The sequence below is a fragment of the Vigna umbellata genome, chromosome 1 (genome assembly GCF_029865625.1).
Source record: "Vigna umbellata cultivar VRB3 chromosome 1, Vumbellata_1.0, whole genome shotgun sequence".
NCBI lineage: Eukaryota > Viridiplantae > Streptophyta > Magnoliopsida > Fabales > Fabaceae > Vigna > Vigna umbellata.
Genome location: NC_142165.1, coordinates 57,349,933 through 57,365,088, shown reverse-complemented (window position 1 = coordinate 57,365,088; position 15,156 = coordinate 57,349,933).

The window sequence follows — 15,156 nt, the reverse complement described above, 5'->3', positions numbered from 1 at the left end:
GAAGATAAAAACAATCAAATATAATTAATTTTAAGAGATCAACTTCATTCAAAATACACACTGATTATAAGTGCATATGATCATTTGATTGGTCGTTTAATTTAAGTAAAACTTGTTGACCCAATTTAATTAATATAGGTCAACTTCAACAAATTACGGTAAAGAGAAAAAAAAAAGAAGAAGCTTAAACTAATTGAGAACTAGTTTAGGGTTTATAGCTGCACTATTTGTGTTTGCTTCATCCTAAGTTGCACTCCATAGATGTGAATATTACTAACATACATTTACATTTTTAAGAGTATATATGAAAATACCACTCATACTTATACTAAATTTTAAAAATGGACCAAAACAATTCATTAATTTTTAAAAAGTAAATTTTTTAAGTCTAATTTAGCTTTAAAAAACTAACTTGTAAGATGATGTTTATATTCACTTATATATTATAAATATATCTTATCTTTAGTTAATGTAAGATCTCTAACACATTTTCTCACATCAAAATATATATACCTCAAACATGAAACTAAACATTAATTAATGGTTTGATAATAGTCCGATAATAAATTACACGATAGGTTCAACTAGTAGCAAATCTTCAAAAAAATATTTTGGGAGTGCTAAAATTTCTATACAAATGTATAAAAGTTTTTTGGAATGCCAAATATAGAAAATATATTAAAATTTTACATAAATATTTAAAATTATATATATATATATATATATATATATATATATATATATATATATATATATATATATATAAATTATGCCTGTACTAAGATGTTATTAGATAGAACAAACAATCAATATCGTGGTGATAGACTTAAGATGATTCACAAATCACCTTAAGAGATTAATTTTAAACCTATTTCAATCTTTAAGGTAATTAATACGGTAAAGATGTACATTTAGATAGTTATATTATGTAAATCTTCTTTATTTCTCTCCAACATTAATTGAAAGTGAAATTAAATACATTCACTTTAAAATAGAAATCCAACCAGGCAGCATTTTAGGGCACCCTAATTTTAAGGAAAGAAAGAAATAGCAAGTTGCAAGAGGTAGCAGAAGCGGACTTTATATCTCAAGGGATGTGGTGTGGGGTTGTTGCTTCCAACCACCAAACACAGTGCCTAGTTATACTAGACTTAGCTGTACAATGTTGTGGTGGGTCTGGACCATCTCACACACATGCAACTCCTCCAATAGTTTTTAAAAGAGACTAACTTATTATGATCACACTGTTTCTGACAGATTTTTTTCCCTGTACTCACTTTCAATTGGTGCAATTACAAGTCAAACTAATCATATATCAGAGACTAAGAAATGTGGCACATGCATTACCAATTCATCAAGATAAGGAAAATGGTTCAGATAAAATATATTCATTGGAAAGTGCAGACTAAGATATGCTGCATATTTTAGCTTCAACTTCGGACGAGTATTATTAACCTAAAAACTTTGGGACAGGTGGCCCTTTCCCATGTGATACAAACGACTTTTTTTTCCCTAAACTAGGGATATAGATTAATGAATCTTAAGCCTTTATTTAGGGATTATTTTTGGATCTTTTCAAGTAATCTTGAGAGCACATTGAAGTTCAAAAAGCCACATATATTGTGTTCATATCTCATTTTCGTGTTTGTCTTTTCATTGTCACATAAAGAGTCTTTGGTTCATTGATATTTCATCCCAAAGAAAAATTGAGAAAAAAAGTAGAAAAGTAAATACATTTCAAGCATGTATTTTCCATAACATGTGAAATAAATAATAATAATAGTTCAATCGCGCAGCCGAGCAATCAGTAACTAGAAAACGAACATTATGAAAAAGGTCATTCACGGACTAACAAATTTTTGACGTTATAATACTTACTCTCTTAATATAGTTTTGTATAACAAAACCTATATTTTAGTTATAAATTTTATGTTAATAAGATAATGTATCATACAAAAAATTATATTTACTATGAATGCATTTTATTAAAAATGAAAAAACAAAAATATTTATAAAAATAACATTTTTGAAAACACATTTATCTAAATTGAAATTATATCAGGCATGTGGGAATATAAATTATTTAAATATGCAAACTAATATATTGTTTATAAAATTAAATAATATATTAAAATATGACTAATATAAAAAAAATAAAGACACTGTAACCTAACCTTATTAGTGAAACGTTTTCTATTTTCCTTTTTTAAAATGATTTTTTTTCTTTTTTAAAAGCAAACTGTCTGGTCAAGTACAAACTGGATGATCAGTGATTATCGAGATGCACGAATAAACTTTCACCAAGACTGGATGGTCGAAGAATTTGATCAATCAGTTAACAGTCAAGGCAATTAACTCTAAGACTAAACAATTTAAAAGTAAAGTTTGATTATCAACAATTGAACTGTAATTAGGTCATCGCTAATAACAGACCTATTCCAAAATCTATAAATATAGATTTAAGATAAGTAGGTAGGTGATTACATTTATTATATCATTAATATCTATATTGAGTTGAGTTTGGCATTATAATACGGTTATTCTTCAAATAGTTTTGGACTAACAATTGCGAGAAAACTTGAAGTGAAAGACACTTTTGGATCCTAAAATGATCTAAAGGACGTTGGATGTTGATCTCAACCATACACTCTAAAACAATAAATATTTTTAAAATTCGTTTTTGTATTAGTTAAAATTATATAAGACATGTGTGAATATAAATAATTTAAATATGTATACTCATATATTGTTTATAAAATTAAAAAATATATTAAAGTATGACTAATAAAAAAAATACACTAGAACCTAACATTATTAGTAAAAAGTATTCTATTTTCTTTTTTTGAATTTTTTTTTCTTTTTTAAAAACAAGTAAACTAAAACTGGAGATATAATTAGCAATTAAAGGGTGCCCAAATGGCCCCGCTGCATAATCACCTAGCCAACTATTTCAAACTTGTTAAGTTCGGCCCATCCGCGAGCCCAATTAAGTGAGGGCTGTGAAACACTTCACCAGTTGCTCAATAAATTATTCCAACTAAAATAATTAGTGGATCAAACTATACTTTAATTCTTTATTATTTAACATTTTCTTAAGTTATTTTTATAATTTTTAATAGCTAAATCTTCCTAAAATTTTGTATTATAATTTATTATAAGAAATGGTATAATCACAATTAAAATCAGGCTAATTACGCTTATGAAACGGTAATTAACCAAATAGAACGAGAGTTTAGTATTTTTAACTTCAATACAAACTTTTGGATTTTACAATGAGTGCAGATTTAATTTGGAGTATCATTCTCTACACGCTAAACCTCGATTGAATAATATATTTGGCGAAATCATGACCTGACACATAGTCCAACTTGATTTTTATAAGCACAAGAACTTGATTCTTAATCCATAAATTTAGTAAAACTGAAAAGAGAAATCTCGTTTTTTACTTGGTGAAATTAATGTTGTCAAAATGGGTTACCTGTTTTAATTTGGTTTTGTCCATCACAAGTTGGTCAGTTAATATAAGTCAATCTAACTTAACTTACTTATTAGTGAGTCAAAAAAATTTTAACTCAGATCGATTCACCCGGAGTTGGTGGGTTAAACAGGTTGGTTCACTTAATTATAAGTTTTTTTTTTCAATTCAAAAAAATAACTAAATATTTTAATTTAAATATAAATAAATAGAAATGGTATCTTAAGAAGTGAACTTAAGTCTAACTCAACATCATAAAACTGACTTATAAGGTGAGGTTTGTTGCTACTTATATACTATTACCGACGGATTAACGATGGCTAATTTTTCGTCGATAAATCGTTTGTCGCTAATCATTACTGACGACAGAGGCCTTCGGTAATTATCGAATGACAAAGGCAAACTATGAAAATCGTCCAAGTAAATCAAAACACACACCCCTAGAACATTATATTTTTTAAAAGACAAGCAAAAATATATCAGAAAAGGAAAATGCATGGATTTAAATGCTTCTCTAGAAAATAAAAATTAAAGAATGAGATTCAGGGACAAACAAAAGTACAACTAACCAAGGTCTAAAACAAAAGGGTGCCTTATGTGGCAGCAGTCTCAAAACTAAACGTCTACATAAAAATGTAAGAAGAAAATGCCCTACAGTTCTTCGAGCCCCAGAGAAAAAGAAGGGGAGAAATGAAGAAAATAGAATAGAAAAAAGAAAACATAAAATTATACATGGCTTTGGCTTTGCTTCCCTAATCAAGTCAACTGCACTACACTAATGCCAGCCAACTAGTTGCCTCAGGCAGCTGCTTAGATTAGTCCATTTAATCTAAAGCCATGACCCCTTCCACGATATTCACCCTTGTCGCAGCCACGACCTACAACAAAATTTAATTATAATTGTTAAATAAAATTAAATGCAACTTATTAATTAACTTAATATCAGTCACAGTAACAAAAATTATTGCCACATAGAGCATCTCAATAAGCTTAAAAATTAAAAAGTACTGGGTGAAAAATATCAAAAAGTTGAATTGTACAAGATGATAGAATATTTCCCCTTCCCAATAAGCTCTACAAAGCTTAAATCATTCCTATTTATGTGAAACCCTTTGTTTCCAAAGTCTATCTCCTAAGCTCAAGTTCAAAGGTAATTGGTTGTCCTTTATTCCTTAATAAAAAATTTATCGTCCCGAAAAAGCTTGCAGCTAGGGATAATCTTTTGTATGTCCCTTGTATGCGCATAAGACTAGATTAAACAAATAAATGTATGTTGAGCCTTAGCGTACTGATAGATATACATCTAATTTAGATAATATCATAAAAAAGCAGTTGTCTCTTTACTTTGTGTTATGTATTCTTTTGTTTTGAAAATACTATCAATGGTTTTAAGAAATTTTAATGCATTAATGAATAATCAAATACTTTTATAATCACATTTATTAAAAGTGAAAAGTCATTCAGAAACATCATATACAAAATTCTCATGTACAATTAAGAATTAAATATATTTTCTACGATCACTATACAAAAGAAAACCTACCTATACATCATCATTGAACATTCTGTAGGTATTTTGGTACCTCTGTAATAACTTAAATGCCCATTTGATTTGGAAATCTTCAAACTATGATAGCACAAAAATTTAATAGCCTTGTAAAAAAATTAGCTCTGTGAATAAAATGTAAAAATAAAACATGCTGCTATTTTTATTTCAAACTTTATTATGAATACCTACACAATTACATTTGGCTAGTGAGTAAAGACAACCTACATAAATTCAACAACAACAACCAGATAGTCATCAACATCAAGATGTTTTTGTTGCAATCCCAGGTCTTATAAAACAGGCCTCTTCATTTTATCTCAAGATCTTCTTTCACTTGCATCAAAAGCATAGATTATGTACATCGTTTTCGCTTTCACAAGAGTTGTTGCATGCCCATCCTAGCCACTGTATCAATCTCCAATTTTGATTCTTGATGAAAGGTGACTGAAAGTGATCCATGGCCATTTTTGCAGCATCCACTAAGTCCCCTCCTACCCAGCCAACCCAGCTTGTGCTAAAATCTTTTCAGCACCAAGAGTGATCCGAACCCAGTCTTCCAAGGTTTCACAACTCCATCAAACAAGCCACATCTGATATCAAGATCATCCACCTACACAAAACAAATAGAATAAAGCATCAAGGCTCCATAGCGAACCCAAGAATCCATCAAATTAAGTGCATTCAACCCAAGAACACATCCCCAATTTCCAAATCCTTTTTCATCCTACCATCCGAATCGAAGATCAACAACAATTACACCTTTCATCGACCTCCATCTGGTGAACATGTCGTCATCATTGTCACGCTTCAGACGTTGCCGATGCATCTCAGATCACCATCGTGCCTCCCCTCCACCCTGAATCTCCCTCGCCGCCGTCGCTCCAGAGTCGCCATCTTCCCCACACCACCAACTTTGCAAGAGCAGAAACACGAAACACATAGAAAGCACACCCCCGCGAGAGTCACACAATCGCGACCATATCCCCTTCGCAGACCGACAGAGCCACCACGAAAGCAGTCGTAGCGCGTCTCGCTACCTCCATCACCATCGCAACGCTATTCGCTCCAGATCTACCAGCCTTCCCCAGACAGTGAGACTCTCGTTACCGCCGTGTTCCGGATATCTCCCCCGAACCCTAGCTGCAGAACCCCGAAACCTGCGTCAATGAACCCAACCGCAAAACCCCCAAATCGGCGTCAACCAACCCAACCGTATAACCACCAAACCGACCTCAACAAACCTAGGCGCAGAACCCTAAAACTGCCGTCTTAAATCCCAGCCAAAGAATCCCCAAACCGACGTCAACCAACCAACCCTCACTTGTCCCAAAATCGCTCTTCAAATCGATATTGGAGGGCACAATGGAGGGTACCAGCAAAATAGGGAGGGGAAGGGGGAAGCTTCAGATGAGAACTAAGGGGAGAGAAATTGGAAAATTTGGGGAAAGGTATGAACAAATACCCAATTCCTGTGACTTAAACCATCGTGTACATTACCGAAGGCCTTGAGGCCGTTGGTAATCTATGTCACCCAAGCATTATCGAAGGCATTGAGGCCGTCGGTTATAAGTCGTCGATAATCAGCGTGTTTTTTTGTAGTGAACACCCCCCTCACGCCGAGGTGTATACATCTCAAGCGTGAGACTAAACATTAAAGGGTGGTCCAATAGTGGCCCGATAACGGGTGGAATATGTCTACACAAATCTCGCTAGGATAGGCTCTAACCTGACTTTGATACCATGTTAAGAAGTGAATTTTTAAGCCTAACTCAATCCCACAAAACCAGCTTGTAAGGTGAGGTTAATCGGTGGTTCGACCGACTAGAGATAAGGCCAATTTAGAGTATATATGTGGGTGCAAACCTCACCTTACAAGCTAGTTTTGTGAGGTTGAGTTAGGCTTAAAGTTCACTTCTTAACATGGTATCAGAGCCAGGTTAGAGCCTATCCTTACGATATTTGTTGATTGTTGGGCATATTGTTTCACCCGCTATTGGACCGTTATCGGACCACCCATTAATGTTTATTCTCAAGCTTGAGATGTATATACCTCGACGTGAGAGGGGTGTGTTGGAACTCTCACATCGACTAGAGATAATGTAGATTTATAATATATAAGTGGGTGCAAACCTCATCTTATAAGCCGGTTTTGTGGAGTTGAGTTAGGCTTAAAATGTCCACCTTTTAACATGGTCTTAAATTATATTTATGATAAATCAAATATACAATTTCATTCACGTAAAGATGTCACAAAATCTCCTCAATTTCATAGGAGTCTTTGTTTCAATATTTTGTAAATGACTAACCCAACAAAAAGTACTTATTAGAAAAACTAGGCGGGTTAGTAACCCAACCCGACTCACCACGAGTTCAACCTGGATTAGTTGGGTTCTTAGTGAGCCGGACTCAAAATTGACCCATATCGAAATTTCAAATTCTTTGTAACCCACCCAGTCTGAACGCATGGTTGGTCGAGTTAGCTCACGGATTTTAACCCATTTTGATAGCATATTACAAACCTGTTTTATATGGTTGAGGTAGACTTAAAGTCCACTTCTTAAAAAATATTTTACAATTTCAAAATAAAGTTAAGTGAAATTTTAGGAAATATTTTGTAGTGTTAAAATAAAAATATAAATTTTTTAGGTTTCTCAAATAATTTATTATATAATGCAAATAATGCAAACAAGGATAGTGTATATATCCAGGTTTATATGAATGATATTATAATTACTGGTAGTTATGTGTTTGTGGTTCAATAACTTATTTCTCAACTTCACTATAATTTTTTCCTCGAACAATTGGGAAAATAGATTGTTTTCTTAGTATTGAAATAAATATATGGTTGATGGTTCTCTTCCTTTAACTCAAAATAAGTATATCGAAGATCTCTTACAAAAGATCAAGATGGATCAGGCTCAATCTATTTCTTTTCCTATGACCGTTCATTATAAACTTACTAAAGCTAGTTTAAATTATTTTCAAGATCTCTCTTTATAAATTAGTATTTGAATTATGGCTTCTCTTTTGGATTCTCACTTGTTGGCGGTACTTAATAGCTTTTATTCATTATGTTTATGTCTTCAACCAACTTCTTATTCAGTATTTTCTCATCAAAGGTCTTTGCGATTCTAATTGGGCTTCGGGCCTAGATGACAGACGCTCTACTTTAGGTGCTACAATTTATTTTGGTCCAAATTTGATTTCTTGGTGGTCAAAGAAACATTGTGTTGTTGTCAAACCTTCCACTAAAATTGAATTTCACTACTTGGCTAATGTTGTTGAAATAACCTAGATTTGAATTCCCCTTACCGAAGTTGTCATACTTGAATTTACCTAAATTCGTGTTAAACGCTTTAGATGTGTTGTCTAGGGTAAAAACCATAAGTGGTTAAAATACTTGTAAACTATGAGTGGTTAAACTTAAACTAGTCGTGTTAACTAGGTGAACCAGGAGTGGTTAAACTTGAATTAGTCGTGTTAACTAGGTGAACTAGGAGTTGTGAGAATACTTGTTGTAAACTTGGAGAGATAAAACTTGTGTAACCTTTTTAAAATATTAGTGGAACCCCTTAAGAGTTCTTAAGGAAATATTGGACGTAGCTCAGGTTTAGTAAACGAATATAAAATTTGTGTTTTACTACTTTGCTCTTTGAAACGTTTTCCATTTACTCATTCTATAAAAACTAGTGTTTACACATCTCATACAAGGTATATATTTTATAAACCATTAGACACTATTATACAAAAAGTTTTCAAAAATACTATTCATCCCTTCTAGTTTTTTCTTGAGATTTACAAAGTTTGCAAATCATATTATTGAAACAAATATCATTTATGAAAAAACATTGGAAATCTAATTTACATTCCACAAATGTCATTGTGACCATCTCAATCACCTTGACCTTTTAAACTTACTTAAAGACAATTTCCTATAATTATTTCATATGTTATGACTATTAATAAGTCTCAAGGAGAATAATTTAAAGCAGTAGGATTATACTTGCCTAAATCTGTATTCAATCATGGACAACTATGATTTTTTTATAGGGGGAAAAACAATCTAGGTATGGAAATTTTAATCCATGACAAAGAGGGAAAACCTTTAAAAACCTACCAATGTTGTTTTTAAGAAAAATTTTCAAAACCTATGATCGGTTGCAATCTTATTGATTGATTTATTTATGACATATTTATGTGCATATTACTAATTGGAGTTTTAATCAATATGCATACACGAAGGGTTCAACCTTTTCTTTTAGAAATTTTAAAGGCATGATTGTAAAAAGCTGGTAAGTCTTATGGTTGAAAATGTTTTATATTTTATGAATAACAAAGCTTCATATTGTCTAGAAATAGTTTTAGTCATCTTTATAAAAGACTTCCTTTTCCGATCTTAAGATTCTCAAAATTTAAATCTACATGTGACAATTTTGAATACAACTTTTGCATAATTGATACACATGACGGTTAATATGCTAAAAATGGTCACCATGGTTGTATCTAATTTGCATATTTTTAATTTAGTCTTAACTATTTAATGTTAACACCATGTTCTCATATATAATTCATAGGTAGAACTTGGTTATTGTCGTTATTTTATTATACCAATAATTTTTATTTTTAGGTAAAGGTTGACATATAAGATGATTTTTTTTTACGAATGTCTAAGTTATTATACCAATAATTTTTATTTCCATGTACATCTTCTTGGCATAGAAAATTATTTTTTATTTGGTGAGAAGCTCGAAATTCAAGTTTTTTAAGTTTAGTTAAAACTCCTGCTTAGATACCAGTCATTGTTATATCTAATAAATAAAGTTTTATTTTATTAATACTCATTATACTTATTCTTTGTTTTTAGTATTAAGATAAGATCGTCTAGAGAATAAATTGTCTAAGCAACTCAAATTTTGAAGTTTAACAAAAAACATTAAACAAAATATTACTGTGTAAGAAAATTTGTTTTAAAAGAAATAACGTTTAAGAAATATTGTGTAATGTCTATTTTAAATAAAATCAAGCTTATGAAAAATGCTTTCTAAACTAGATTGTCTAGTAAACAAAATTTATAAACAACGTCTAAGAAAAGAAAATGTCTCTCTTTGAAATCATCTAATAGATTATATGAGTAATAAGCTAATGTCTTATGAAAAAGAAAAGTTTATCTCTTTTATAGCACTGAGGATAAAAGAAAATTTTATTCAATATAAATGTTATCTCAAGAAAAGCATCTTAAAGAATACATCGTTTAATGAATGACCTTTAAATGATATAGCCTTTGAAGAAGAATCTAATGTTTATACCATCTGATGATTATACATGTTATATGTTTTATGAATTACATGAAAAATGATAAAATGTCTTGAACATGCAATACAATCTAACGCTTATGAATGCTCAAAACATTTAATGCATGTACGATAAATTGTTTTGATGCTTGTATACTTTGTTCTTGATATTTGTGCATATCACTAAAGAAGAAAGATATGATCAAAACCACTACACATGAGAAATTTTTTTATTAGAGATGAAGAACATTTTGAGAATGTTTCTCTTGAAGCCTTATGCTTTGTCACATGTATAAGCTCAATTTTTCTTAAGGCTATGATAAAGTTTTGACCCCTACAAAAAAGACTATTGTCTGATTTCCCACTTAAAGGCCTTCTCTTTTGAAGTCAACTTCCTTATCTAATGGTCATCTTTCAAGAAAAGCTATATATAGACAAAATCTTGAAAAGAAGACAAGAAAAATGATAATACAAGAATGATAATATAAGAAAAATACAAGCTTATTATGCTCATATATAGTTTGAAGATATATTTCTTTTAAGAGAAATATCTTAGCAAATCACATAATTCTTTGTATTTCTTATATCCCCTTTGAGAGTTATTATCTATATATTTGCTGATAACATTGTTTGTGCTATAAATTATGAAGAGAATTAAAACATTTGTCTAGACGTGTTGTCTAGGGTTAAGACTAGAAGTGGTTAGAATACTTGAGACTAGAAGTGATTAGAATACTTGAGACCAGAAGTGGTTAGAATACTTGTAAACTAGGAGTGATTAAACTCGGACTAGTCATGTTGACTAGATGAACCAAGAGTGATAAAAAAACTTTGACATAGCTCAGGTTGAGTGAGCCAGCATAAAAATTGTACATTATTGCTTTCCTTTTTCAAACTCTTTTATAAAGACCTTTAAAAACCTCATCGTCTAAACATATCCTTGTTAATTAATCTTTTGAAAACTTATCAAACGTCATTTACGAAATTTTAAAAATACTATTCATCCCACCCTCCTCTAGTGTTTTCCTAGGTTTTTCAATTTATGTGTACTTAATATATTTTAGATAGTTAGTGACATTTTTCTCTCAATAATATCCTAACTACATATCAATCATTTTTATTTTCAGGTACATCTCACTGTTGATATAAGATGAAATTTTTGTGAGAAAATAAAAAGTTCAAGTTTTTGGAAATTTAGTTAAAACTTCTACTTATATACTAATTAATGTGGTATCTAATTGCAAAAATTTTATTTTATTAGTACTTAATTGCCTATACAAATTCTTTTTAAGAAGAATTTAGGTTTAAGGAATTTAGTACTTAATTGCCTATATTAAATTTATGTGCATATTTATAATTTCAATCATTATGTTTACGTGAAACTTTTTTTTTGTAATTTTAAAGGTAAAATTGTAAAATTTTAATAAGTATTATATGCGAAGATAGTTCATATTTATAAAAAGCAAAGTTTTATACCAATTAAATTTAGTTTTAGTATCATCTTTATACAAAACTTCTTAATTGAATTCTAAAGTTTTCAAAATATCAATCTAAGTATAACCTTTTTAAATAATTTATAATTTTCACATATAATAATTTTTTAAAATTCACAATTATTATTCTTGAAACAAAATTAAATCATTAATTAAAATATTTATTTATATACATATATAAATATAAAAGAAACAAAATTATCGTGGGAAGCACGGTGTCGTGCTATAAACAAAATACGATCAAACCATAACAACATACTTTTGTGTATATTAATAAACTTTTAATTATTTTAAACATATAAAATTCATATATTTAATTATAATAAACAATTTGATGTAATTAGCATAAGATTCGATTTGGTTTGGTTGCTTTAACTTTTAATTAAAATTGTAATAAAGTATATGTACAAAATCTAAAAATATCACTTTTATATTTTATTATTTTTTTTTACCGGTTTAGATGTTTTCGATTTTGAACACAATGTACTTAGCTATCTTCTTAGATTTAGTAATATTTTCTTTTCATAAATTTTCATCTTTTTAAATTTTCTATTGAGACAAGCATTAATATAGTGGACTGAAGTTGCATGTCTTAAGTTTTGTGTATTGAATGCTAAGGCTATTGAATTTGATACACAGTTATCTTGTGACATGCAATACATCGACCTAATTGTGTGTTGAGGCTTGTAAAATAATAAATACCAAATATACTAGTATTAATATAATATGGAAAAAAAATACCCAGAAATGTTTACACCATCCACAGACTTAAAAAAACACATTTTTTTCTTCTATATATTGCATTTCACAACATTTCAGAATCAATCATAAATGTACAAGAAAAATAATATAAAATATAAACACTTTTTTTTTTTTTTTCAAATGTATTTTATTTATAAAATTTAACGCAATATAAAAAAATTATAACAACTCACGCTGATTAATCATGTAAGACGTGCTTAACAATTCTTTATCTAGGTTAACCATACATGAAAGTTAACTAAAAGAAGGATTATTTCATTTTAAGAATATTTTCTTTAATGAGATCAAATATTTATATTTTGTTTATACAAAATATTTTTAAAACAGAAATTTCTGAAATATAAAAATTATTAAAATTTATAGAGAGGGGAACAGATATGGAGAGGATTATTAGTCATAATAAGGGGCTATGTTATGTCCAAGATTGATTTTTAAGAAAAACTTGTTATAAGATAAATTGAATTTTGCCGAAAATTATTGTAATGGATTTCCTAATGAGATTGTGACCCTTATTATGAATGACACCACTTTCTCTGCTTTGTCAAAAAAAAAATGGTTAGAAGCTTGAAAGCTCGAATAGAAGACATAAGCAAAGAAAATTATATATCTCTTTATACTCTTTATCTTATGCACAAAGAGATTGACAATTTATCTACCAAAAAGGTGAGAGAAGACATGTATATTTATAAGTGGAGCCAAACCCTAAGTTTGCTTTGTAAAGACAAGTTAAAGTTAAACTCATAATATTCTAATAATATACTTGTCAAATAAGAAAAAATCAATGTTTATTTTGTTAACCGTAATAACTAAAAATTGGGATTAGTGTAACATTGAAAGAAGATTACTTCGAGTTGAAAGATAAGTTGTTGAATAAGGAAAAATAAAATCACTTTAAATGAATTAATTCTCACTTCTATGTCCATCGGACAATCATTCAATCCCCACTTCTATGTATATATAAACCATAATCTTTTATTTATGGATACATTTTAAAATTATAGATGAATTTTGAAATTATGGATGTTATTTTTTAAAGATTTGTTCAGGGAAAGACTCCAAAAAATTAAGAGGAATTTTTAATGAAATAATTTATTTTAAAGAATTTGAAATGATTTACGATAAAAAGTATTCAGAGGATACATGTAGAAGACACTTCGATGCCAAAGTTAGTAGATGATCATTTGATTGGAAAATGATGCATATTATGTGCATGCTAATCCTTTAACTCATACTTGAAACCTTTATTTATAGTAGTTGGGATGAGTCTTTACCGTTCCTAATCTAACATACTTTGATAGGTTGGTCATGGTGTGTTCGATCAACCATGGTGTGCCTAGTCGACCATGTTGTTTAGCCTAGTAGTGGTGTAGTTGTTCGGCCATGTTGTGACTAGTTAGTTTTAAATGGGCGGTCTTGAGGAACTCAACTCAAAGTATCTTGGCCTTGAAAGAGGTTGGCAAATAGAGCTTGGTTGAGAAGCTCAGTTAGAAGGAGCTCGACAAGAAAGAGCTCAATAGTGGAGCTCGGTCTTCTAAGAGGTCAGCCTTGAGGCATCAGCTTTGAGTGCTTAGCCCGTGGGAGCTAGATTGGAAGGAGCTTAGCCAAGAGAGCTCGCCCTGATGAAGGTCTTCCTTACAAAGCTCGACCTTGGTGGAGGACAACTTGGGTGGTCGACCTGGATGTGGAGGACAACCTTGGTGGTCGTCTTGGATGTTGTGGACGACCTAGGTGGTTGGTCTAGAGCTCGGCCTTGGTGAAGTACGACCTAAGTGGGCATATGCTACACCAGCCCCCAAGCCCAAGCATTTAAATAATATGTAAAAGGGTTTGGATTTGGCACTTAAATATGATGTGTTGGGGGTCTGAACGAGGCTAAGAGAGGCTAAAAGTGAGACTGACCGAGTTCATGCAGGAGAGGTTGAACGGTCATCCATGTTGAATCTATGATGTTGATCTTGAAGTTGACCATGAATTTGCCAAAAGAGGCACAATGGTGGATCTTATTGAACCTAAGTCAAATTGGGGTGATTAAGCCAAATTAGGCTACGATGAGGTTGGACAACCCAACAGATAAGGTGTTTAGAAAAGGTGTAGGTGAGTTTGAGGCACGAGCTTGAAGTTTGGGACTACCGCACAATTGTGACTAAGCAACAACCATGAGCTCGAGGCCAAAAATGGTCATGGAGGAGCCTTGACAAGACATGCGATTGAGGCCTATATTAGTAAGGGTTGTTGATGAGACTTGTCGGTTGAGCTTCTGAAGCCAAAATGAAGCCACGATGATGTAGGAAGAGTGTTACAGTAGAGGCTAATATGAACCTGAAACAGGCTTGTAGTGATCGAGATCATTTGGGAGGTTTTGAATGACCACTCCTTATTTTATAGATGATGCACTCATTAAAAGAGGCTGAACAAGGTCAATATATTAAGGTTTGAACGACAACCGAGCTCTTAAGGCCTGACAAGGACGTGCTGTTGTTGATGCCTACTTTGATCAAGTTTGAGACTATGTTGAAGCCTAAAAGTTGAATATTGGCGGAGATCATGCGGTAGAGCAATGACTACGTTACAGACAGACTTTGATTA